At 45.1% G+C, this 27,951-nt stretch overlaps 1 protein-coding gene across 6 annotated transcripts in view; it reads left to right on the forward strand.

The window, feature by feature from the left end:
- The first annotated feature begins 908 nt into the window (after nucleotides 1-908).
- The window catches only part of Syndig1 (synapse differentiation inducing 1), a 198,732-nt gene continuing 171,689 nt past the window's right edge, over nucleotides 909-27,951 (forward strand). Inside the window, exon 1 of one of the 6 annotated variants that reach the window (XM_046435310.2) lies at nucleotides 909-1,019. The gene's annotated coding sequence lies outside the window, so the exon portion shown is untranslated. Of the gene's footprint in view, nucleotides 1,020-1,189; nucleotides 1,735-1,833; nucleotides 1,895-1,917; nucleotides 2,223-27,951 lie in introns of those variants that run through there. The other 5 variants (XM_046435296.2, XM_046435328.2, XM_046435327.2 and 2 more) reach the window with 5 other exon arrangements.

Raw genomic sequence — 27,951 nt, forward strand, 5'->3', positions numbered from 1 at the left:
TGCAGTTCCAATGAGAATATGTTCTGTTTAGAAAAGGACCTAGAAATGGTAAACTGCTTTAAGATGGTAAACTGTTTTTCCTATTAGATGGGAGAAATGCACAATATACTTTCTCAGAGTGTTCCAGACCACTGCCTTGCATCTCTGTAGTTCAGAGGTGGAAACCCCAGGAGTGTCTAGATGCTACAGAGGAAGGTGATGGGAGTGTTATTCAGGTGCAAAGACGAACTTAAATGTTCCCAAGCAAAGAACTGTAGAAGTATGGCAGGTTCCCCTGACCTCCTCCTCCTCCTCCTCCCAAATGCCTCCTACTGGCTGCACTCTACATTTTAGTATTGTTTTGGAGGAGCTGATGTTCTACAGAAAGGGACGCAAAGGGGAGGTTCCTACAAAGGGAACGCAGTACAGCCCCACATTCCCTTCAACCTCTACCTTGTGGCAACCCCAACAGTGAAGACCTAAGGCAAGACGCAGCGCCTTCTCATGAGCAAAGGCTTTTCAGGCAGAAGGGAGAGCTCTGCTCTGCACATAGAACTACAGAAACATGGAATCCTGGAACGTATTCAGCCTGACCACCAGGGCGCGAGCCTGGGTTGGCAGGATTGGAACGCGCTGTGGGTCTCCACCTGGTGTTGAAAGAGGGGCGCACAGATTTTATTCTAAATAACTTTTGACCCTATTTCTGGCGGATCTTTCTTTCATAGTTACTTCTCAAGAAAATCTAAAATGAAAACACCTCTTTCTCGCCCTCCGGCCTTCACCGACGTTTGAAATTCAGCCTGTCTTGATAGGCGGCCTTCCCTAGGCTCCCCACTACCTACTCTTCTGCCATCATTATACCCCCGCCCCCACCGCCGCCGCCCTGGTTTCCTTTCAGTTGCAATTACTGTGGGCCCTTCTTGAGCTAACAACTGGTTGGTTCGGAGCTTAGGGGTCTCGAGTATCCGCTCTCCGCCTGCTTTCTCCTCGATCAATGGCTTAGCTGGTCAGGACTTGAACAAATTCGCCTGACCCTCACAGTGAGTTGTCATGAACCTCAAAACCGAATTGAAGCCTGGGGAGGCCTTTAGGACCGAGGGGAGACAACGCTTCCCGGAGTCAGGCTGCAAATTCCTGTCCTCCCAGTCCCCAGTGTCTGTCCCCCTCCCCCAGCCTCTGTCACCCTCAATTTCCAGACACTGGCCCCGGGTCACCCACCAGACGCTAACACCCGGGAGGGCCCCGCTGGCCTAGGGCAAAGTTGGCAGCCTCCTTCGAGCGGGGCCGCTCCCTTTTCCTCCTCCTAGCTGCCCTCCTCCCCAGGGCCCCAAGGCTGCCTCCTCTCGCACGCGCGTCGCCAGACAAGGCAAGCAGAGCGGCGCGCCCCCGGGCGCCCCGCGCCCAACACGCCACTGGAGTCTCCTCGCACCCTTTTCTTTCCTCCCGGGCCCAGAGGACTCGACTCCGCCCCGGCGCCCCAGCCGCTCCGGACTCCCCACCGCCCGGGCTGCTCCCGGAGCTCCCAGACGCGCGGGGCAGCCGGGGGCGTTGGCGGCGAGCACTGGGCGGGGAGCGGCGGGGGGAGAGGAGGGAAGCAGCGCCGAGGGGAGCGAAGGGGAGGGCAGAGAAGGAGAGAGCTTGGGAGCTGAGGAGCAGAGGCGGGCGCCGCACCGCCCTGCGCCCCGCACGCTCGCTGGCTCCGGAGACTCGCGGGCGGCCGCTTGGGCGCACCAGCCGGGTCACCTTGTCCCGGAGGTAAGTCCCGACCGCCCCGGCGGAGCGGACGAACTGGGGGGTGGACTGGGGTGGGGCGGGGGCCGCGTGCTGGTGGCGGGCGCGGGAGGCTGCCCTGCAGCGAAGGGCTTCGTGGCTCCGCCTTGTACCGAGCAGACCCGTTGGCGGCTTGGCGCCCGCGGTAAGTCCGGGTGGTCGCAGTGGCGGGACTTGGGAGTCGCGGGCCGCCGGGCGAGAGGGAAAACAGGAGCTGGCTGGGAAAATTCGCAGGAAGGAACTGGGTGCTATCCTCCGGTGCTGCACCTTGGCTTCTCGCCACCCGGGGCACCCCAGCGACACGGAGGGGATGCTGCGCGAAGTCCGTAGGAGCTGGTGAGACTGAGTCCTGGGAGCGCTGGGGAACCAGACTGCCCAGGGCCGTTGGAGCGTGCGGCGGGCATCGGCTCTGCAGGTTGGAACTACCCCCCTCCCCAGCCCCCGGAGCGACCTAGAGGAGACCGACACTGCCGGTGAGCAGAGTAGCCGCCGCGGACTAGGGACAGGGAAGGGAAACAGACTTCGGAGTAGCCTAGATGAGGGGAAAAGGAAAGCAAGGGTGCAAGCGCGTTTGGGATGGGGAATACCAACCGGTTACCAGGGCGGCGGCGAGGACTTCTGAAGCCCCTCACTGCCGGCCACGGCAAGACCAGCTTTGGCGATCTGTCTGTCCCCTGGCAGCGCGACAGCCTGCAGCCCTGGGAGCCGCCGGCTCTGGCGCCGAAATGGGAGCAAGCAGATGCGCTTTTGGGGTTCAAACTGTAGTCTCTCTTTCCCTAGGCGTGATTTTTGTCTTTTCATGTGCGCTCTCGGAGTAGTGGAGAGAAAGAAGAATGGGTCATCCACGGAGTTGGGCACTTTTCTTAGGGAAGGGGCTTTGGTCTCTATAAGACCCCAGTAGTGTGAGTTCCCGCAGTTGTGCTTTATGGACATGTTGGAGGGATTGCCTGGCTTCTGTGGACTGCAGGAGGTAGCCCTCATTTTCTGGGGTGGTCCACTTGCATGCAGAAGCTTGGACACTTGGCACCGGGACTTCAGGTGCGCGCAACCTTCTGCGGCGTCAGACGCGCTGGCGCCTTTGCTGCTGGCAGGGACTGGATGCCTGCGCCTTCCCTAGCCTCGTCCGGATGTCCAACGCAGCAGTTACTGGCCGACCTGATTTTGGTCTGGACATTATTCCGTGGCTCCGTTTTTAGTTTACAGTCAGGCGGTGGGGCACGCGCGCGTCTGAGCTGTGTATCTGTCCGACCCCCTCTTACAAGCTAGCGGGTTTGGTCTAGAGCCCAAAAGGAGAGGCGGCGTGCTGCGCAGACCTGCAGCCTGTGGGGTGACTAGCCTCATAACAAATCCTAGAGCGAGCCAACTTTTTCTTGCTAGGATGCCTTTGCCAATGCAGCTGGTGTCGGTGCGGGGAAAGTGGTCCTCAAAGAGGACTACGGTTGCAGTAAGTAGCCAGCGTGGCAACCCATGGCCAAGGTGGCGGGCAGCAATCTCGTGTCTGTTCTGGCAAGGGCAGTAGGAAGCTGGAGCCGAATTTTCAAAAGAATTGCGTGCTGCACGTCTGGCGATTGTGTTGACTGTCTTTTAGGAGATTTACACCACAGGTGCCAGGCCTGTGGATGTATGAGCAAATGCCCTTGGCCTCCCTTCCTTGCTCCCTTCCTGCCTGTCTCTAACAGCCCCTGGCTCCTTTGCAAGGAGCAAACCTGTGTATGCTGCTGGTTTGGTGCCTTTTCCCACTGTACCCCCCCTCCCCACACATGCCTTCTGCATGAAAATGGAATCATCACGATCAGGAGGGTTTCCTTCAATAAAGGGGGAAAAGGGGAAGCCTATTTTTAAACTTTTTTATTATGGAAAATTTTGATGACACCCAAGAAGAGAATAGTACACTGCCCCTATGTGTGTGTGTGTGTGTGTGTCTGTCTGTCTGTCTGTGTGTCTGTCTGTCTGTCTGTCTCACCCAGTTACCTGGCTCCTCATGTGGAGGCCACGTTTGAAGGATTTCAAAAACTCATCCCCAAATGATCAGTGTTTGAGGTGAGAGAGATGTTAATTAGATTCATTTAACCATTCCACATTATGTACATAAATAATAGCTTCACTTGGTACCCCATAAATATATACACATTGACAATAGTTAATAAAGTTAATTTAAAAATTATGAACTACATTATTTAGATTTAAAAAAATTCTAGTTAATGTCTGTCTTTCCAAACTGATGACAGTTCATTTCATTTTCACCTAATCATCAGAAATTACTATTTTTGTTGTTGTTGTTTTGGTCCTGGGAATTGAAAGGAATCCGGAGGCCTCCTGCATGCTGTGCACTGGCTGTACCATTGAGGACACCCCCAGGCTCAGAAATGACTTATTAATAATTCCATGACTTTATTAATAACATAGGTGAGGTTAACATACAAATAAAGGCACCCTCATTTGTAATTAGGGGTAAAAAAGAAACCTGCTAACTTTCCTGGAGGAATGTGGAAGGGGCTGTTGAAAGAGGAAAGACAAATCCATATACTGAGGGTAAAAAGGTATTTTAAACTTTTGGATTTGATTTATACCAGTTGCTGTATAAATTAGGGCATAGTCTAGTTGAAGCCTGATAGGCAAAACAACTTTTTCTTTTTGGTAAAATGTTTAAAATTCAATTCATAAATTATTTGCAATGAATTTCTTCCACATTTATCATTGACATGGAAGGGCTACACTGGACTTAACTCATGGTTCTCACTAACTTTTAACTCCTATTTCCTCAGGAGTTATTACTGTAATAAGAGAATAAAGAGCTATTTCCTTACATTTTGTATCAGAGACACTAGAAGGTGCTATTCTGAGGTTCAGGGAGAGCACTGAATGTTTCATCTTTTAATTAGGAAACTTTTGGTCCTCATACTGGTCACACTTGACATGTTCTCAGAGAAGGCTCTGCATGCTGGGATTTAGTGTTCAGTGTGATTTCTGTTGGTTGGAGAGCACAGAGAGCACATGGAAGGCCGATTTAGCAGGAGGGGACATCCTCCCCCACAGGGCCCCTCCCACCCTGCACACCTCTGCACTTTCTTTTAGATAAAAGCTGTTCCTAAAAATTGCCAATGACATTCTCTGAGTCTTTGAACACCTTTATGGTGTACTATTTAAAGGCATCCTTAGTTAACCTTTTTCTAAGTGAAGAACCCTCTTGTAGGAGATGGGTTTAATGCCCCTCCCACCTCACCCCTGAGTTAAAAACAAAATTAATGTGGTCTTCAGGAATGGGCTGCAGTTCAGTGCCCTTGTCATTGCTTTATCTGCTTCCAGGCAGTGTGCTTGGTATCAGCTGGATAGAGGAGGGCGTGAATGGAGGAACCACTTATGGATTGTCCTCTGCATCACACCACCTGCTCAATATTTTTTGGAATGCCTATTTGAAGACTTACCTTTCAATCTCTGGGCTCTGATGCTTGCTCATTGAATGATCCTAAACAAGTCTCTTAACTTTTCTAGATTCCATTTCTTCTCAACCACATCTTTCTAGGATTTTGTAAACAAAATGTTCATGGTCATCTCAATTTGTAAAATCAAGCAGATTCTGATTTGGGACACTTAAGTGTCTTGAATGTCTCTTTGGTTGAAGTTTGCAGTCATGTGGCTTTCTGAGAAAACAAAATGAGCTCATGGCCTTCCTTGGGCCTGAATCCTGCAACTACTGTTGGCAGATGTCAGAATAAGGAGCAGTGTGTGTGTATACATTCATGTGGAGTGCACCAGCCATACATGGGAATGTGCATGAGTTGTATCAACAGTCCTGTATGCTCAGGATTTACAGGGATGGTTTAGGAGAAGGATGTGAGAAATAGCATTTGAAATGTCCCTTTAATATAACTGAACTTAGCATTGTCTAAGATAAAACATTTGAAGGCAGATTTTCAACAAACCACCAACCACCACAAGCAGTAATGAGATGATTTAAGTTACATTGTTTAACCTACAAAGTCTAAATCATCTTAAACCATTGTATGACAAATAATCTGATAAAGTACCCAAAAAAGTAAAATAAAATATGATGCTGAAGAACAACTAATGACAGTAGGACTTCAAATAACTATTAGAACACAAAACACCATAACCATGAAACACTGTACGCATGTAGAAAATAATAAAAATAAAAGTTGCTTCTGAATGTATATCCCAGAAGGTAATGGATATTTACTTGCATAAAAATAATTTATCTAGGAGTTCACTAGGCATTATTTCATGGAGGTGAATGTTTTGATCTTGAAGTTCAAATCAATGTTCATTTTGTTGTTTTTAGTTTCTCACTGATCCTTGTTAATATTATAGTAACAGTTGGGGGATGTAACACAGAGGGAGAGAGGGAAAGGGAGAATTAGATTGTAAAATGGGTCTTTTGAAAGGGGCTCACTGTTTGAATCCATATTTTGAACAGATTTTAAGTCTCCAACAAGCTCAGTGTTAATCATTTGACCTCTTTGGGCAACCACTTTCTGATGTGTCTCCATTTGTTCTTTCCTTACTTTTTTTCTCTGTTAGAAAATTTCAGTGTCCAAAGCAAAATCCAAAAGCACACATTCTGCCATGTGACCAGCACTGGCTTCATGAAAGAAGGTTCGATTCATAAGTAATTGCTAGGGAGTTTTAAATTAAAGAGACAAGACTCTCATTACCTTTAATACCAGCTCCAAGAGGCTTCTCCTAGCTCCTGCCTCCAGCAACCTAATGTGATGGCGAGGTTTACAGAAGAGAATAGTGAGAGAAAGAGAACACGCCAGGGAGTGGGCTTTTATTGGGGAACAAAATATTCCAGGGAAAATCCCATCCAATGAAGGTAAACTGGGGCAGCATCCCAAGATCAGGGGCGACGACTGGGTCTTCGGGGCAGTGGCCAGACACGCCTCTGCATGGACAAGCCCTAGGACCTGGGAAAGGGTGGGGAAGGCTCTAACACAGCGGTGTCTAAGCGCCTCTCACCCAGCCAGGGAGGTAACTCGAATCACATGAGAGGATGGCCTCCCACAACACACATTCTAGACAGTTAGAACCAATTGAAGTTTATTCCATTGCCTCAACTTTAAACTGAAGCTATCTCTAAAATTGAGTTATGATATTCTTAAACACATTTGGATTACACCCTCTCCCTTAGATAGAAGCAAAGAAATGAAATGGTATATACACTTACTCTTCTACTATGTGTACAATTTGCAGTCTTTAAATTGTTGCTATAATATTGATACTCACATGCCAGTGGTGCGGACTATCAGCTGGTGCAGGTTTGAAACAAGAGAGTTTATTTCTGAATATCACAATGGAATTACATCTTGGGACAGGATTGAGAAACGTGGGAGCAAGGCTGAGGTGTGGGCTTAGGCTTGAGCTTTAGTCCGCTTAGAGGATGCCCAGCTCATCCAATGAAAGTTAGGAACCAAGTCCATTGTTAATTATTTGCAGTGTATAAAACACATTTACTAGGACATTCAGATTAACAATTGTGGCAATGTATATTACACAAGAGACCTGAACAAGTGGGTCAAAGGGGATGTCCAACAGAGTGAGATGCAATTAGATGAATGTCCTTCCTGTTCTGAGTTGGTCACATGGGGCAGATAGGTTGCAGGCTGCAGGGCTCTTACCAGAGTCCATTGAGGAGATAATTCCATCAAAAACCTTGATGACGTCATTCTGAATGAAGTGAGAGCTATGGATTTGTTACCACTGCCCCCCACAATACATCACATATGTCCTTTCAGTGACCCCCAAGGACCTTCCCATGGCACCGCCATGCCTGCGGTGTTCTGCCTCCAGTACTGGGCCCCACATTCTCATATTTTTCATCTTCCTCTGAAAAATAAGAAGGCAATTTCCATTTTGGCAGGACACCCAAAATTAAGGACCTGATGTTCCTGGACTTCCTTATCAACTTTAGAAAAACTTCTCCAGACATCATCCTCAGACTCAGGAGAAGTGTCTCTGTCCATCTCCTGGGAGATGGACCAGACATCTATGTGCATGTGAATGTGTGTGAAGACACTCAGGATTGGCAACATCCATGAAGTGGAATGGACCTCCTTTGGATGCAGAGGAAGTGTGGGGAAGAGGGAGGGCCAGAGATACCATGACGTATAAATAGGGAATGCTGAGCCTTGATGGGGTGCAAGTCCCCTCATTGCTTCTCGGCTTTACTGTGTCCTGGGCATTGTGTAGAAAGCCAGGCACCATAGGGGTGGTATGTTAGTCAGGTTTTTGTTATTGTGAGCAAAAAATACCTGAAAACAACAACTTAGAAGAAGAAAAGTTTATTTTGGGCTCCATGTTTCAGAGGTTCCATCCATGACTGACTAGCTCCATTGCTCTGGGTCTGAGGTGAGGTAGAATGTCATGGTGGAAGGGCATGGTGGAGGAAAGCTTCTCCGCTTCTGAAAGTCAGGAAGCAGATAGAGGGGGAGCCAGGGAAGAGGTATAATCCCCCTAAAGGCACACGCTCAGTGTGAATATCACAATGGAATTACATCTTGGGACAGGACTGAGAAACCTGGGAGCAAGGTTGAGGACGTGGGCTTAGGCTTGAGCTTTTAACACCTAGTAGTCCATTCAAATTATTAATCCATCAAATGAATTAATCCACTGATGAGGTTATAGCTCTCATGATCTAATCATTTCATCTTTGACATCCCTATGAAATTTTCAGGGGGTATTAATGATCCAAACCATAACAGATAGAATAGCCCATAGTTCTCTGGGAGGCATTAGCAGACCGCTAAAAACTGAGTGTGGGCGCTATGCCAGGACCGACCTCCATCACCATCACTTTTACTTGACTGGGGATATTCCAGACTCCAGGTACTTGTCACCTATCTGGACCTAGGACATCAATGCGGTTTTCTAGCATTCTGACCTTGGGGTTTTGGTTCTCAGGGATGGATAAGGCTGGACAGAGACCACTCTATAGTGGCAGACTCCAATAGACACACTTGAGCCTAACAACTCACAATAAAGCCCCCCTGGCCATGTTGAAAGGAGCAGGCCCCCTCTTCTAGCTTCTGGATGAGGTGAGGTAAGCGAATGAATTTGGAGAACTACAGGCAGCCTAGGTCTGAGGAGCCAGGTTAAAACTTCCATCATTTGTTTGCATCTTGTCATGAAGGTGATTCAGGAAAACCTACAGCATCTTCACCTGTCTGTACCTTACTGCTAGTGGTCTCTCTCCCAGGCAAGACAGTAATGCCAAAGAGGGAGACGGAACAGCAAGGACGGAAGGGGGAGATTTGGAATGTACCCATTATTTCTTTAGGTTTTCTCTTCAAACTCTTGAGATACCACATTTTACACATGGCACAACCAAGAGACCCAGTAGGGTCACCCAGTCTGCTGTCCAATCTTCTATTGCCAGACTATGGGGATTATGGAACAGGAGCCTGTCTTTAGGGCTCACTTGCTTTTGTGTTTGTCTCTAAATTTCATACTTCCTCACCCCACCATGTACAGTTGCCCAGTGTTCTTGGCATTGCTAGAAACTAGAATAATGGTTCAGACAGACACAGATGCTGTGCAATAGTTGGACAGATAGACATTTTACAATAAATCCCAAGTAGGACAAAATGTAATGAGGTCATTTCTCCATCTGTACATTTTGAGTGGCTTCCATGGAGGAGGGTATCCACAAGTCAGCTAGTCAGTAAGCTGATCCATAGTTGAAGGGATACCTGTGTGTAGGACAAACTGGGAATCATGCAGCTACAAAATTCCAGGGGAGCAGAAATCTCTTGCAGAATGTCCAGGCAGTTAGAGGAGAAATGCTCATTTCCTCTAATACCACAGGCCCCAGACATTTAGAAAGAACACCAACATAAACTAAATAGGACAGCAGGTTGACCTGTGTTCTTGTCTTGCTCTCAGCATAAAGCGTTTCCCAGAAGATGGAACTGTTCTTTCTCTTTAGACACTGCCCAGAAAGGCTGGTCTTCCTGGAATTTGTTTGCAGAGCCTTATGTTATTTCAGAAATATATTTTGGAGAGCTGGACTATTCCTTGTGCTTAAATCTCTCCTTCTTAAGCTGGTGCCTTGGTAGGGCATAAAGAGAGGCTGAACCCAGTTTTCTCTAGTGACACAAGTCAGAGTGCTTCCATCCCTACTAGGGTGTGGTTTTACCCTAGAGAGTGTCTCAGGAGCACAACCCTGACCCTCCTTGGTTGTGCTGGCCAGGCCTGCTTTGCTACAGTGGAATGAGCCCTGTCACAATCCATGATCCTGGCACATGATCCTTTGCCCACACTTGTTGACACTTCTCATTCCCTGAGCTATCTGGTGGTCTTGCTTCTGGTTGTGATTTACAGATGCTTTTCAGCTTATGAAACTATATAATTATGGAATTATACCCTGATAAACTCATTGCAAGTTAAAATACCATAAGTCAAAAATGCATTGAGTCACCTAACCTACAAAACATTCTAACTCAGTAGCACAGCACATTGTAGATTCCTGATGTTTTCCCCTCAAAATGTGGGACAGCCTGGGAGCTGTGGCTCCCTGCCCTGCCTTGCATTATAAGAGAAGATTGATGCACATTATCGATAGCACAGAACAAGATACAAATTCAAAATTCAAAGTGCAATTTCTACTGAATGCTTACTGCTTCACACAACCATGAAGTGGGAAAATCTAAGTGGAACCTTCATAAGGCAGAAATCATCTGTATATGCAACCAGCTTGATTTCCCTGTCCGTAAACTCTGCTTCAGGCTCAGCCCCCCAGTAATCTCTATCAAATCTTCCCTGGGGCATCAGCCTCGAAAGTTCCCTCCAGTCCCTTACACCCCACGGGCATACCCCTTCCTCTGAGAATGCTGCACAGTATTCCAGAAATTCATACCAGGAATTTTATACCTCCTGGGCTCTCAGCTCTTTCTTATTCACACCTTTTAACTAATTCTTACCTCTGCCTTGCATCTTCTCTATCATTAACCCTATCTAGACTCTCTGGTCTTGCCAGGCTGTCTTGGAAACTTCCTTCCCATCTCCCTGCTTTCTGCTGTGTACATCTAACCACAGGCCATTGGAAAAGCCTGAACTGCTGGGAAAATGGGCTGAAATGCACATTTCTCACCCTGGTCCTCGTTCCAAGACATTCTCTGGCTCCTCATGTCCATCGACACTGGCAAGCTGGTTGGGGAGAATACCAGTCTATTTTAATGATCCCTGTTCACCCTCCAGCCTTATCCCCACTTCTCTACCAGTGCAGCACACTGGGATACTTCTGGTCTTCCATGCACATGTGCACATGCTCACATACACACACACACATAGACACAGAAGCACAAATGTGAGCACATGTAAGTACTCACATACCCCCCCACACATGCTCTTACACCCGTTCCCATGCCTTCTCTTAGCTTCATCTTGCTAACCTCCTTCAAAGCTCAACTTAGTCCTTACCTGTTCTTGGTCTCCTTTTCTCAACTTCAGCATCCTCACATCTAGGCATCCTTGATACCTGAGCCCATCTCAGCCCCGGCATGGCATTAGTGGAACCATCAAAGTATGAAATATCTAGAAATAGCTTTTATAATAAGTGTGTAAGAGTGACTTAAAGTAAACTGCACAGATTTACTTATGAATTAAGAGAATACTTGAATAAATGGAGAAAAGTACTGTATTTCTGGATAGTGGCTCCATATTAATTTATCAAATTGAGACTATTTAATCATAATGTCATTTTTATTGCCTTTTGAACTTGACAGTATTATTCAAAAGTCCATGAAAGAATAATCAGGCAGGCTGCATTTCTTTAAATGAAGAATTGCCCTACCATATACTGACATTAAGTGATAAAATTACATTGATTTACCTCACATCCATTAGGGTGGCTACTATAAAAAAAGAAAGAACAAAGAAAAAAAAACAGGAAATAGCAAGTGTTGGTGAGGATGTGGAGAAATTGGAACCCTGCATATGGTTGAGATTGTAAACTGGTGCAGCTGCTATGGAAAATAGTATGGAGGTACTTCAAGAAAATTAAACATAAAATTACTATATAATCCACCCTAGGTATGCATCCAAAATAATCAGAAGCAGAGTCTTGAAGTGATATATGCATGCCTATGGTTATGGTAACATTATTCACAATAACTAAAATGTGGAAATTATTGACAGATGAATAGATAAGCAAAAGGTGATATGTATCCTTAAAAAGAAGGAAATTCTGATATATATTGCACCATAGGTAAACTTTGAAAATGTGTGTTAGCGTTATGCTGCTGGGACAAAATAGATGAGAAGACTTACAGGAGGAAAGGTTTGCTTTGGTTTAAGTCCACAGTCAGCTGGCTCCATTGCTTTTAGTCCTATAGCAAGGCAGAAAGACATAGGCAAAGGAAGCCTTCACTTTAAGGAAGCCTGGAATCAGAGAGACAGAGAAAGTAAGAGGGGGGGGGGCAGAGACAAGATATACTCTCTGAGGGTATGCCCCTAAGCACCCATTTTCTTCAATCAGGTTTCACCTACAATAGTTCCCACTGATTTCCAATAGTCTGTTTAGCTATGAAGCCATCAATGGATTACTTCATTGAGGAGGCCACAGTCCTCATGATCCAATCACTTCACAAAAGCCTTACATTTGTGTTGGCAAGCCTTCAACACATGACCCTGGGGGACATTCCCAGATCCAAATCATAACATTATGCTAAATAAAATTAAAAAGTCACAAAAGGACAAATACCACACAATTCCATTAAGTTGAGGTACATAAATCTTTGGTCTAAATCTTTGAGAATTTTCTCCATAGGGAAGGAAAGTAGAATTGTGATTGCTAGGAACTGGTGGGAGAAGAAATAGGGAGTGATTGTTTAGTAGGTATAGAGTTTCAGAATTGCAAAATGAAGAAGTTCCAGAGATCTGTTGCACACCAGTGGGAATACACTTAACTTCACTGCACTGTACAGTAAGAAATGGTTAAGAGGGTAACTTTCATGCTTTGTGTTTTTTGCCAAAGTAAAAACAACAGCTACATTAGTTGGAACTGTGAGATTGTAGTTATCAGCAAATAGTTTCTATAGGCTTTTCCAGTTTTCCATTGCCCCCCAAACTCAGTGTTCATGGATCTGCGAGTCAGGAGTTTGAGCAAGGCAGTAGGGGGGCAGCTTATACTCTGCTGTGGCTTATGGGACCTGGGACTGGAGCCGTTATGGTTGGATATCAGGTGCCCCCCCCCCAAAGGATCCCATGTTAGTGCAGGTATATTTAGAGTGAAGTAATTAGATCATGAGAGCTGTAACCTAGTTGGTCCAATCTAGTCTGAATGGACTGACTGGGTGGTGACTGTGGGCATGTGGGGGAGGTGGGTCACGGGGATGTGTCCCAGAAGGGCGATTTTTCCTGTAACCCCTTCCCTTTCTCTCTCTCTGCTTCCTGGCCGCAATGTCCTTAGCTGCTTTCCTTCACCACCACACTCTTCCACCATGATGTTCTGCCTCATCTTGAATCCTGAGCAATAGAGTTGACTGACCATGGACTGAACGAACCTCTGAAACCATAAGTCAAAATAAACTTTTCCTCTTTTAAGTTGTTCTTGTCAGGTATTTTGCTCATAGCAACAAAAACTTGATTAAAACAGGAGCTGCATAGACTTCTTCCCTTCCACAACTAGGCTAGGCCAGGGCTCACTTTCAGGATGGACCTGAAGTGTCTACACCTGGCCTCTCTCTGAGCTTTCTTTATGCATGGAGGCCACAGGTTAGTCCCATGTCCTTTGTTAAGGCTCAGTGCTTGAAAAGTGAGTATGCACAAGGATGAGGGTGCAAGATTCTTCCCATCATTCTCAGAGTTCACTCCATGTCAACTACACCATATAAGCAAGCTTCTAAGCCAGCTCAGAATCAAGGAGACACAAATTAGACACAAGTTTTGAAAGGAAGGATGTTAAGGAATTTGTGACCGTGTTGAATCTGTCCTGCAAAGAGTTAAGTCAGATAGAGAGGCTTTGAGGTCAGTTTCTCCCCCAAGACCTCAGTGGTGGTGAAGGCAGTGAGATCCAGTGCCAAGGGCTGAATTACTCAACAATGAATGCTTAGGAAATAGGCCATTTGGGTAGAAAGTCAAATTATATCTCCCTGCATCATAATAATTACTGAATGGATATATATATATATATATATATATATATATATATATATATACACACACACACACACACACACACACACACACACACACATATATATATATATAGCTTGAACAAACAAATATAAAAAATCTATGATTAATTTCAGCATACAGTTGAATGTCTTAGTATTTGCAAGTGAGAGAAATATTGATAAAGATAAATTACATGTATGTCACTTATTCTGTATATCAACTCATAAGTAAAATTTAGAAGCAAGTATTAAGATGGAAATGAACATGTGCAACAAATGAGTAAATGCTTAAGAATCTTGAGAGAATAAATAATAAGAAAAAAACTCAGTTGAAAACTGAGTTCATGCTATGGAAAGAAAGTCTAAAGAAAAAATAAAACAGCAGATAAATATATGGACAAAACATGTACACTGTCATTTGTAATTGGGAAAATTCACATTAAATTAGAAAAGGTATAGCTTTCTTCCAAAACAACTGCATAGATTGAAAGATGGAGCTGCTCAGGTCTGTAAGAGCACCTGAAGTAGGCATCCGGACCTCTGGAGATGTTGTCTCAACAGTCACTGTGACATTGAGGTCTTCCTTGGTCATTGGCTCCATAAATGAACTACTCAGATGCAATTCCAAGATACAGACAAAGTATTTACATCTTGATCTAGAGTAAGGAGAGAGAAAAATATGTAAATCTTTGCCATGAGACAATGGTTCTAATATGATACAAATATAATGAACTTCTTATATAGACTCAATCCGTGTACCTTTGGCCAGTATCAGGACAGGTGGGTATTCCTATGGATGAATGTTCATGATAACCCAATGAAGATACAAAGCTATCTTTTATCTAGAAAAATGTGTTTAATATGTAAATGTGTTGTCCTCTGGGAGGTGTAGCTTATATATTCTTTCAAAAAATTTTTGAGAGCTATTCTCCAAATTATTAGTGGTACTTAGGTATAAGAAGTCAGAGTGAAAATAGGAACAAAATGTGTTTTGCCATCTCCACACTGGTATGTTTGGAATTTATAAAAATAAACATGCTGTCTTTGCAAGAGAAACAAAACCCACTGGTTTAAACAAATATCTATCCTACAGAAATTATCAGAGTTCTGGATAAAGTTCTTTTTTGGTTATGTACTCATGCCTGCTTTGGGGACATGGGAATCCTGAATCCCCTAGAAGTTGAGTAAAGGGTGTTCGTGCAAAATGTATGACCCATGCTCTGGTTACAGTGTGACAGAGCAGGATTCCAAGACAGGTACCTGGACACAAACACACACAGAGGTGTGCATGTGTGGGAAATAGTTAGATGAGAAGCCCTGTCATCAATGTGAATAGCCCAGGTATGGGTTATGTATGGATTTTATTTCTTTGTACTTTCTAATACTTACCTTCATCACTTAGTTCTTTGATTAAGGGGATAAAAACCCTAAATATTAAAAAGATTTTTTTTCTCTTTTACACATAAAGGTTAACTAAATACATGTTACATGTTCAGTAGAACAAACTGAGCAAAATTTAAAAGCATGTAATAAAATGGAAATGAACATTTGCAATAAATGAACAAAAACCTTTTCTTAATCACATTTTGTATTCCCACGTCCTGTGCCAGGAGCCAGCATGCATTGTGTGCTCAGTCAGTGTTCACTTTTCCTTACTTCTCCTGGCTGCCTTCTCTGCTCCTGAAAAGAACCCACTCTGCATTCACACCAGGACTCGGTCTGAGAAGTTCCCTCTCCTCTGAGCACACATGCATACTCTCTTTCTGACATCTTGGCTCTAAGCCCTCCTACTGTGGATATACTCCTTAAGAGTATACAACTTGTATTAAGTGCCTTCATTATGCTGGGTCTGGTGTTAGATCCTCCCTGTGCCCACAGGGCTGTGCCTGGGGTATAGGGCTGCATTTCACTTGACATGAATGTTTGATGAAAGAGGAGGGCTCAAGGGTCCCAAATCAGAATGAGGGGTGGGATGTTGTGGGAAGATTCAGCCAAGACTCAAAATAGGAAAGAGATCAACAGTAGAGAGAAAGGTCTTCCAGACAGAGGATGTGGAATAAGAGTCAAATAAGGTTAGAGAATAATAAGGTGAGAGAAGCCTGGGGACTCCTAGGATATAGAGTTTTGGGGTGGCTTCAAAATCTAATCAGCATCTAGATCTGCTGTTTACTCAGATCTAGGGAACCACGTGAGAACAGTAAATGGAGTCACAGAAATTTACACCCAACTGTGGCTTATCTACTGTTACTACATATGCATGGCTCCAAAACTTATAACACGGAAATTTTTGATGGCTGGGAATTTGGGAGGGGTCAGCTGAATTGTCCAGCTCCAGTCTCTCACGTAGATGCTATCAGATGATATTCAACACTACAAGAGTTGGGAGGCTGGGACAGCTGGAGGTCAACTAGTAAACTATGTAACCTCAGAGGCTCTCCATGTGGTTTATTCACACACTCTACGCTGAACTTCCCCACATCATGGCGGCCTTGAAGTATTAGGTTTGTTTTTTTTTTTGTTTGCTTTATTTTGCTTTTTGATACTGGGGATTGAACCCAGGGACACTCAACCACTGAGCTACATCTCATTTAGTGAGACAGGGTCTTGCTAAATCGCTGAGGCTGGCTTTGAACTTGTGATCCTCCTGCCTCAGCCTTGCAAGCTGCTGGGATTATAGGCATGTGCCACCACACCCAGTTTGGATTTCTTAAATGACAGCTTAAGGCTCCAGCTTTGAGTTTTCTAGCAAAAGAAAAATTGCATGAGCTTTTCTGACATAGCCCCAAGAGTGACCTAACATCAATAATGCCACACTCCTTCTGAATATGAGTGAGTCCCAAACTCACCAAGATTCATTTGGAGGGAGCAGAGATGCCCACCTTTCTGTGGGAGGAGTGTCAAGGCCACATCACAGATAGATGTGAGACGGAGAGTACTGTGTCTATCTTTAGAAAATATGGTTCTACACAAATACTAAAAAAATATTCAAATCACTTGCTCTACACATAGTAGGTTTCTAGATCACAAATAAATGAAAAATGAAGTTCTTTCTCACCAAAATATTATATAAGACCATTTTTGAAATATATGCATTTTTCCCTAGATTTCATTATTTTCCAATGTCAGTAAAAATTCCTAGCATGTCAAATTGTTCTTAAAAATTGTATCTTAGAATGTGATGTTCTACTTAGCTTATGGAAGCTAGAAACTGGGACACAGATTAATAGCACCACTTTTGCATGCTATATGGATGTGTTGGATTGATCATGACATATGGGAATTTTAGGTATTAAGAATTTTGGTCAATTTCATCACTCTAATATTTTTACTGAAATAATAGAAGGGAAAAGTGATAAAAATAATTCTAAAGTTTCAGATCCTCATAGATCCAGTGCCTCTTAAATTTACACAAAAATTGGTGTCAAAGGTAATTTGGTTTTAGCATTTTTGCCTTTTTCCTTATATTCTCCTTTTTTTTCCCCTTCATTTTGTAGTAAGTAATGTCTCCTTTAAAGAAGGAGCCCTTTAAGTAACTGTGCATGTACAATATAGGATAGAAATGCTGCAGCAAGAACTTACAGAAATGCATGAATACAGCTAGACTTGTTTTGGAGCAGAACGTTTGGGTTTCTTTTTTTTTTTTTTTACCTGACTGACTCTGGAGGCAGGAGGTGCCGACTTAGCAGCTCAGTGACGTCAGAGCTGCAACTTTACCATCTTGTGGCCTTTCCTCCTAGCTCCCTTATGGCTGCTGTTGCCTCAAACATCACAGCTGAGGTCAAGGCAAGAAATGAGAAAGGAGAACAGAACCCTCCAGGATACATCTTTTGCCAGAACTATTTCATGGCCACTATTGGTTATGAGAAAGTAAGGAATGAGGATGAGGAATGAGATTTTCCAGCCTCCAAGTGAAAGGAGACAAGGTAGAAGGCTGACATCCAGTGGTGGGTCTTCCATCTAGCCAGTGGGTGTTACCTCATTTCTCAACAAGAGGCATGCCAAGGCCACAGCATGGGGTAGAGGTGGAAAGGGAAGATGGGTGTATTTGTGAACTCAAAGGAGAAGAGTTAGTCGTTTGCTCATGTACTGTGAAATTGTGTTTCAGGATGTCAGGTGGATGGGTACAAGCAAGGAGGTGTGTCTTGTGTTTGGGCAGAGCAGGCTGAGGATCCGGACTGGTGCATTTGCTACTTCTTCATGGACCACACTTGAGTAGCACAGATTAGTTCTCAGTCTTCACTACAGATTAGATACTACCTACAGCTATGGTTTGCATATGAATAAAGTGCTCTCCCAAAGGTTCATGTGCCTTGCAGCTTGGTTCCTAGTATGGGGGCGTTGAGGTGATGGGTCTTTAAGAGGTGGAGCCTGGTGGAATGTAATTAAGTCATGAAGTTTCCTTTCTCAGAAATGGATTAGTGCTGGTTTTGCAGAGTCAGTTGGGCCTCACAAGGGTGAGTTAGTTCCCAAGAGATTGGGTTGTCATGAAAAAGCAAGCTTGGCCTCTCCCCAGCCTCTTCTCTCTGATCTCGTATGATCTCTCCCTCTTGCATGTGTTCCAGCCATGATATAGCCAGAAGGCACTTGCTAGGGCTCAAAAACTGCCAGCCTCATGCTTTTTGGAGCTCCCAAACTGTGACCTAAATAAACCTCTTTTCTGTATTAAGTTCTCAGACTTGTTTATTTTACTATAGCAACAGAAAACAGACTGAGACACCACAAATAATGTAAAGACTGTAAGTTGAGTTGGGTAACTAACATGAAAGAAACAGCAGAGTCAGTTTTGCTTACTGAAGCATCTGTAAGGCAGCATCCTCAGACTCTAATGCATACACCAGACACCTGGGGATTTGCAGATTCTGGCGCAGCAGGTCTGGGTTGAAGCCTAAGAGTCTGTGTTTCTAACAGTTACTAGTTGGTGACAATGCTGCTGTTCCATCAGTCACACTTTGAGTAGCCAGGTAGTCAAGGACTAAGGTAAGAGAAGCATAGGCAGGGGTGGCTGGGAACATATTGTCCCTGTCTGGGCCAAGGGAGGGTAGAAACTATTTCAACTGAAGATGCTGATAATGCAGAACTTGCTGACTTTAACATATGGTTTTACTTGCCATAAGTAAACTTATATAATCCAGATTTTTGGGTCAAGAAATATAATGTGCTTAAGGTTTGTCTTATGTAACAGTATAATAAAATCAACTTCTTATTATTTCTTTTACTTAAACACTTGGAGGTAGGAAATAAATGTTGGACTCTCTACTGCTACACTTCTGGGTTCATTGGTGGGATGGGGTTAAGCATTGCTAGGAGACCTGATTAGAATCCAGAATGTAAAGGACCAGCCAGCTCTGACCCTTTCTAGCCCCACAGCTGACCCAAGTTCTCTAAGCTGTCTGCTCTGGCCATCCCATTCCTAAACTGGAGATGAGTGCTGTTATCTCAAAGAATAGTAAGGGACATTTACAAAGGATCTAGTAAATTCCCTCACAGTGGGACCAAATAAATCCATGAATGCATCTCTACATGTCCATCCACCCTCCATGCACAGACATGTGTGCTTGTCTATGTGTGTGTATATATGTACATGTGCATGCTAACCTCCCTTCTCTTTCTTATTTTGCTGCATGTGATATGTGGTAGATTGTTTGTAAACAGGGCTTCAGTGATTCCTTGCAACCCCCCACCCCTGACTATCTGCTTTGCACTGTGACATTGCCACACTGATCAAGATTTGGAATCCTCTTGACTCAGGATGAATCCCTAGGCTGAGTTAGCACAAGGAGGTGGAAGTGGCCACGGGCCATTCGGAGAGTGATGCAATCAACAGCTATTGCTGACCACCAGGCACATGGGTGATCACAGCCTCAGGAGTGACCCCAGGAGAGACAAGAGGGTCTGCAGAGGGGCCATGATACTTGGATCAGGATCCCACCAGTCCATCCTGGCCTCCACCTGCTGACCCAGAAATCATGTAGCTGCTGTTTTAACCCACTTATTGTTTTAATTTGTTTCCAAGCAAGTAATAGTGGCTAGGAAAAAAAAAAGAACTGGAAATATCTCTGCATAAAAATATGAATTTATACCCAATTCACTAATATAGCCATTGAGTGAATGTTGGGTGGTAATTAAGCAGGTTATTTTTTGCACTTGCAGAGAGGGAATGTGGGAAATAATTTATCCAGGATCTTTGAGTCCCCATAGGAAATAGGGAACCGTGCAAGATGCTAAGTTCACAGGGATCTGGAGAGACAAATTGACATCTTGCACCTATGCATCTGTACAAAGTCTTAATGTGGCACTGCGTGGGGTGGACTCCCCTTCTCACCAGTGTCTGATGTCTACCTAATGAGTCGTTGCTCTCACTGCGTGGCAGTGAGCTGCAAACAAGCCCTGGAGTTGAACAAGCACTAGAGGTTCATCTGCCTTGAGTTCTTCTCCATAATCCTGGGAGAAGCTGACATGGGACAGGTCTATTCTGTCCTGCAGGGGACTGAGGACATGAGCTCTAGAGGAGCTCACCCTGCTCATCATACTGGTTCCTGCTTAGGAAAGTGGGTCCTGTTTGCTGAACTTTGCCAAGTGTTCTGCTCCCCAGGTGTCTCACAGATGAACTAAGTGACACCAAGGTTATGGTGTTGTACAGGATGAAGATTTCTGGCCAGGACTCTCTACCAGATACACCACTCCTGGTCACTGATGCCCAAAGTTCCAGGCCTAGTGCTAGAGCATCCCCTGGTGACTGGATGAGTCAGACATCACCTGAGGTTCTGGAGTAGGGCCATGATCCTTGGTCAGAATTTTCCCCATGTTCTATGTACAAAGCCTCTTTCCCTGTTAGTCATCATTACCCTGCTGTGACTCGGCCCTGTTTATTGGTCTTGGCGAGTCCGAGCTCCTGGGAAGGCGGAGATTCCTGCAGGTGTCCTGACCTAGAACTGGCTGTGTAGTTTCTTTTAGAAGACAATGTTCTAGAAATAGAAATATGGAGGTCACCTTCCCATCCTCATGCCTTCACACACACACACACACACACACACAGTCAAATGGACACACAGACATGTAGACATAGGCACACACACCCATTCACTCATACACAGTCATGGATGCACAAAGATACACACATGTGCATACCAACTCACATGAACACACAGATGTCTTCATTGACATTCCCACATATGCACACAAACTTGTGCACTCATGCACAGCACACACTCATCTATACACAAGCATACACACACAACACATGTGTACAACACAACGTAAGTGGACATACAGACATTCCACATAGACACGTGGACATGTAGACATGCATGCAGACATGTGGTCACACAACACATGTGGACACAGTCGTGCATGCATGTGAACACACAGACAGACATAGGCACATTTACATCCCATTGAATAGTAACCCCTCACCACTGTGAATGTCACTGTTGAACGGAGGAAGCCTGGAGAGCCTGAGGCCTAGAGCAGAGGAGAGCCCACAGGTGTGGAGATAGACACGTGTACTCACCAAATTTGCACACCTCCATGCAGTGTCTCTTAGCCCCTAGTCATCTGGGGAGAGTCTCCAATATAGCTGAGCCCCCAAATAATAGAGGAGGGGAGCCTTGGAGAGCAGCCAGGAGCCAGGGGGAGCAGAGCTGTCAGTGGTGAGCCCTCAGGGTGACTCTGGAGTTTTGGGGGTTTGTGTGAATGGACTTTTCCTGTCCTGTCCTGCCAGGTAAATACTAGAGCGCACTTGGTGAAAGGTGTGGGGGAGGGGGTTGGTCTGTTTTCAGGCCTGAATGAAGAGCACATGGGTCACAGTTCCTGGAGTATCTTATGGAAAGTTTATCTTTGCAGGTCTTTGATTTTTATTGATAGAGAGATATTTCACCTAATTTAGTATTATGTTTTGCCTATAAGCCCATGAGGATGGGGTTTGCTTGTGAAATTTTAGAGATAGAGGGAAGCTGAGACAGGGGAAAACCAAGTCATGGAATGGGAAAGGACACTGATTCTGAAGGGGAGCTTAGGAATGGTGTCCAGGTGCAAATGAGGCTTCAGGGGCTCTGTGGTGTCTGTTTGGATTTGAATCCTGGCTTATTTCCTATCCTTTGTGAAGTTATTCAGCCTCTCAGTGCCTCAGTTTCCTTGTGAAGAGAGCCCTTCATTGCCCCTGAATGGTGTTGCCATGGTGATTACATGAAACGAGAGGCAGTATTTGTCCAGATGGGCACAGAGCAAGGGCCAGTGTGAGACCCGTGGCTAGACCTCCCTTCAATGGGGTCTCTGCTGAGGCCAACTCTGGGGGAGCAGGTTCCTGAATCCCATTTGTCAAATGGACCCAGGAGTTCCAGAAGCAGAAGATGTCATGTCATTAAACCAAGCCCCATAGTCTGAGAAGCCAAAGAGCCAGGGAAGAGGCAACACCTGGAGGAGGTGGCCTGGACCAGCCTTCTGCTGGGCAGGAAGGGTGAGCTCACATAGGGAGCATCTAGTCCCATATAGAGCAGCCACTGGGGCCCAGCGCCAGGAGAGGACAGGTCCAACATGGTGGCGTGGTTCATGGGAATGAGAGTAGGACTCACAGAAACTGTGTATCCCAAAGTCCAGTGTTCTCTCCTGGACAAGCCCTCCTGTCTTGGTCCCTAGGTTGCTAACCAATCAGCACTATGATGCAGTCAGCTGCGATTCATTCTGGGAATTCTTCAAAGGCACAAGTGGAGATCAGCAGAATACTTAATACAGCAAAGCAAAGTGTGCCTCTGGAGAGCAGAGATCCAGGCAAGCTGAGAGAGACCTCATGAATATGGCCTGAGAGTAGAACATTCTTCAGCCCTTTGTGCAGACCCAGTCATGTCAGAACAATGTAAACTCACCTGCCATAGGTTGACAGGTACAGCAGATTAAAGAGCAGAGAGCCTCAGACGCTGTTCCTTGACATTAGCATCTGATTCTAACAGAGACACTCTTCACAGAGGCTGGCTTATAGCAGAGCTGCAGGAAGGGCTAGCAGCAGGTGGCTGTGGGAGGGAGCTGCTTTGTCATCATCCCAATAGCAGACCCAGGAAAATGTTCAACAGGATTCTTGAAGCCCATGGAGGCACCCATGTACGTCTCTAGGTGGCTCCCAGGTGTAGAACTGACATTAACATCGACCTTTGTGTCAATTGATGGAATAGAAATCTTAATCCTAACTTCAGCAAATGACTCCAACTTGATAGCATTTTGAAGTATTTGAATACTGAAATTGTGGTTATGATTGAAGATGATGTAGTGGATCACATCTCACTGGGCACCTATCTTCTCTAGGAAGCTGACAGTTCACTGAAAGTACACCGGAAACAGAAACAAAAACAAAACAAATATGAAAAGACAAGAAGAGCAAGAGATGCTGGGGATGGCTGAAGGGAATAAAAATAGGGTTTAGATAGATACAATACCTCCCCTTTATCTGCAATTTTGCTTTCTATGGCTTCAGTTACCCATGGCCAACTTCAGTCCAAAAATATTAAATACAAAATTCCAGAAATAAACAACTCATAAGTTTTAAATTGTGCATCATTCTGAGTAGGCTGATTAAGTTTTTCTCATCCCATCTGGATTGTGAATCATTTCTTTGTTCAGTGGATCTGCACTGTATACACTACCCACCCATTAGTCATGTGGTAGCTGAGTGATTGTAGTACAATGAGAAATTTTCAGAGAAAGAAAGACCCTACTCATATGACCCTTACAGTGTAGCATTATAGTACAGTAATTACAGTATAGCATTACAATTGTTTTATTTTATTATTTGTTATAGTAATAAATGTCTAATGTGTGTAATTTATAAGTTAAACTTTATCATAAGTATGTATGTATAAGAAAAAACTATATATATAAATTTGGTACTGTGTTAGCAAGTGTTCTGTCACTATAACAAAATATCTGAGATAATCAACTTATAAATAGAAAAGGTTTATTTTAGTGAATAGTTTTAGAGGTTCCAGCCCGTGATCATTCTGCCTCATTGCTTTGAGTCTGGCAAAGCAGAGTGTCATAGAAGGAGTAGGTGCTTAAGTAAATTGCCACCCTCATGGTTAGGAAGCAAACAGGAAGAAAAAGGGACCAGGGTCCCAGGTCCCTTTGGGACCTGCCACGAGGCCCTATCTCTCAAAGGTTCTAACACCTCCTCCCAATAACACCATTTTGGGGACCAAGGCTTTAAGATGGTACAGCCTCTGGAAAATGGAAGATGTATGAGAGAGAGAGAGAGAGAGAGAGAGAGAGAGAGAGAGAGAGAGAGACGAGATAACACATTACAAAGCAGGAAGCCAGAGAGACCTTGGGTGGGGAGGATCTCACAGTCAATTCTGAAGTCACACCCCCAATCTAAAGACCTCCCACTAGACTCACCTCTCAAAGACACCACACTGAGAACTAAGCTCCTAGTACATGAACCTTGGGGGGACAGAGAACATGGAGAGAATAGCACAGGGTAAGGGACAGAAATGCCTTCTATTTTCTTGGGAGGATGGGTTGGTTGAGCTGGAGTTAGTGCATTCCCTACTGCACACCACTGAGCTGGGAGAGTGCGTAAGGATCACTAAGTACAGACCCTCCCTCCTTCCCAGCCACAGGGGCACAGGGGTGGGGGTTACTGCTCACTTCAGTACCCCTAAACCCAGCCCTCCTCAAGCAGCCTTTTCTTTCTGTGCCTGTGCATCTCCTTGCCATTGGACACAGTCCGGGTCCTTGCACCTGTAAAGGAAAGTTGTACATTTTGCAGAGTGGCAGGAATTCAAGATGTTGATGCAAACGATGTTAGGGCATGACTTTTTGTGGGATTAAGACATTGATTATGATAATCCTGCTGTGCTAACCCCATTAATAATTGAAGAAGAGCACTCTGCAAGGATTCTGGCAGGTTAAATGCTTTGAAATATGAGACTACCAAAGTGTTGAGATATCCTCCAGAAATGCAGGGAAGCCATTGGATATTTCTCCAAAAATCTTTTTTTTTTTCCAGGTACTGTCAAACCCAATTTTGTTAGAGGAATTATACTAGCAATCCTTAAGAAAATTGGATCATTCTTTGATCTGACAATTAGCACGCACTTGTAATTGGAATCTAAATCTTGTTAAAGATTAAATCAGCTTATTCTCCTAGTTATAGATTTCTTTTAGGCATAAAGCTCAGCCCTGATATGTATACATGCACACACACACACACACATACACACACAAATACACACATACTACTATAACATTTTTCGTGCCTGATCTAAGTGGGTTTATTTTACCTGTATTTCCCCTGAAATTAAATGTCCTGAAACAACAATATCCCATATTAAAAATAATTTTTTAGAGGTTTTCAAAGCATTCTTCTATAAAGGTCTCACAAACAGGGCTGCTGTGATTGGTCCGTGATTGTCTAGGGGCACTTCTGTTCACAAAGCACCGCTCACAGCTCCATCCTGGCAGCACACTAAGTCAGAGAAAGTCATGCAATTGAAAACCAGAGCTCCAGCCATCAGGGTCTGGTTAACACTCACAAAACACATAAAGAGACTGGGTAAGAGCATTTGCCAGCAGGTAATCAGCATCCTGGTGTGTCTCTCATCCCAGCCTTGCTCTGACCAGTGTGCCCTGCATGCCTGAAAGTGACTGACCTGGAAGATACATCTTATGGTCACAGCCAGTTCACACAAATGCCCAGAGTGTGAAGTATATGAAACAAGCATTTAAAAAACAGGGAATGAAGCCTTCCCAAAAGACTCAGGGTTTGCATTTCCCTAAAGACTCAGTGTTTCCAAGTGCCAAGCTCTGTTCTGGGTGTGCAGGGACTCTAGAGCTATTTTAGCCAGCTTTTTCATTGCTGTGACCAAAAGACCTAATAAGAACACTAGAGGAGAAGAAAAGTTTATTTTGGGGCTCACAGTTTCAGAGGTCTCAGTCCATAGATGGCCAGCTCTGTTGCTGTGGGCCTAAAGTGAGGCAGAACATCATGGCAGAAGGGTGTGAAGGAGGAAAGCAGCTCAAGAAGCAGAAACAGAGAGCTCTGTTCAACAAAGACAAAATATATACCCCAAAGGCACACCTCAAGGAGTGCCTCCAGCCACACCCTACCTATAGAAGTTATCACCAGTTAATCCATTCAAGTGGATTAACACACTGATTAGGGTGAGGCTGTCATAACCCAATCACTCCACCTCCAAACATTCTTACATTGTCTACACATGAGCTTTGGGGGCACATCTCATATCTAAACTACCACAAAAGCCATAGCTCCAAAGGGTCTCAGCATTGTGGCAGATGTGTAAGCAAGAAGAATTTTAGGTAGGGGTGAGTATGTTGAAGAAAGGTTCACACAGCAGCCTGGCTGGAGGAGAAGTGGCTAAGAATGGCTTCTCTAAGAAAATGATGCCAGAGGTGGATCCTGAAGATCCCAAAGGGGTGAGGAGGGCCTGGGCTCTCTGCTTAGGCCTTTGTGTGGGACCCAATAGGAAAGTCAGCTGATAGTTCAGGAGTGAGCATAGGAGGGCAGAGAAGTGGATGCTACCAGCTGGGCACACATGTGGAGAACATCTTAGTGGGGACAGCCATAAGAGGCAGAGGACAGAAGTCAAATTGTGCCCAGAATTTCAGACAGGCTGACAGGGCTGGAGTTCACTCTAAGTACATGGGAGATAGGGGGCTTGGCAGGCTGCACTCAGTAGGCAAATGGGCTGCTTAGCCTTGCTAAGGTTTTGTGAATGAGAGCTTGAGTGTGGAAGGCAGCAGGGCATGCAGGGATCAGGTAGCAGGCAGTAGGGCAGGGGTGAAGTAGGTGCTGGAGATGAATGCAGGTGGGTTGGGCTACTGAGCCTCAGGATGCAAAGACAGGCATGGAGGACCAGACTCCAAGGCTTGGGAGGGTGCTGCATTCGGAGCTCCAGGAGGACAGGTTTCTGCCTGGTGTGCTTTCTGCTCTCTGATGCCCACATGGAGTTGGGCCAGTGGTGGAGATGGAAGAGGAAAGCAGAGTTCTGTCTCGACACCTTGGTGCAAGGAGCTTCGCCTTGGTGAGAATGTTAGCTAGTTGTATTCAGAGGTAGACATGACTGGATGCTGGTGGGGACACCATAAGCATTGGAAGGTTCCTGGGCTCTAGGACTGGCAGAGAATACCCACACAGAGAAAGAAGAAAGGACAGGTACAGGAAGGGTACTGTAGTCACACATTCATGTGGAGGCTGAGAGAGGAGACTTGGCCCTGTAGGTAGAGACAGAGGAAAGATGCTGCTGACTCTGTCCCCCTGAGGTCTTTGGTTGAGTGGGAACCAGTCTGGGAATGTTTCAGCCACACTGTCTGCTCACTTGGCTGTGGGTCCAGGACAAGACCGGGTTGCATTTAAACTCAGCAGACCCTGAACCAGTGAAATACAAGGGCAAGCAAGAGAATATATCCAAGAATATGATTGTAATCAGTGAAGGTTGAACAAGAAAAGGGAAGATTCTGCAAGACTTGGGGTATGGGAGGTGATCAGACAATGAAAGATGTGGGATCATAGGGTCCAGAGTCAGGAGCTTGATGCACAAATGAGTGAATTAGAAATATCAGAGAGAGGTACTAACAACAGAGGTTCCAGATTGTCCTGCTGGGAAAGCTGACCAGGTTAGGGGAGGACTCTGTGATGGACAACTGAGGGACAAGGGAGGAAGGGATCATTAAAGATGGGAGATGGAGACTCTGAGAAGCCAGGAAGCTGGGTGGACGTTGATGTCACAAAAGCTGTGGTGAGTGAAGAACAGAAGCCAGGTGCTGACATCATCCCTTCCCCAGGGACACATGTTGACTGTGTCCTTGAGTTTGAGCCCTGAAAAAGGGGTAAGTATAGGAAGGAGGAAGCAGTCTCAGTTGGGAAACGTTACATGTGGTAGAAGAAGGTGGGCAGGATTCACCACAGGGTGGACACTCCTGCACTTTTGCCTTGCAAAAGGTGGAATTGGTTGCCCAGAGACTATGTGGAGGGGACCTCAGAGGTGACAGGTACCATGTAGTGCTGACAGTCATGATGTCACAACATCCCTAAACAAGGACTTGGCAGCCACACCTTTCCTCTCTG

The sequence above is a fragment of the Marmota monax genome, unplaced genomic scaffold (assembly GCF_021218885.2).
Source record: "Marmota monax isolate L192 unplaced genomic scaffold, Marmota_monax_Labrador192_F-V1.1 WCK01_AAM20220418_F8-fsc00005, whole genome shotgun sequence".
Taxonomy (NCBI): domain Eukaryota; kingdom Metazoa; phylum Chordata; class Mammalia; order Rodentia; family Sciuridae; genus Marmota; species Marmota monax.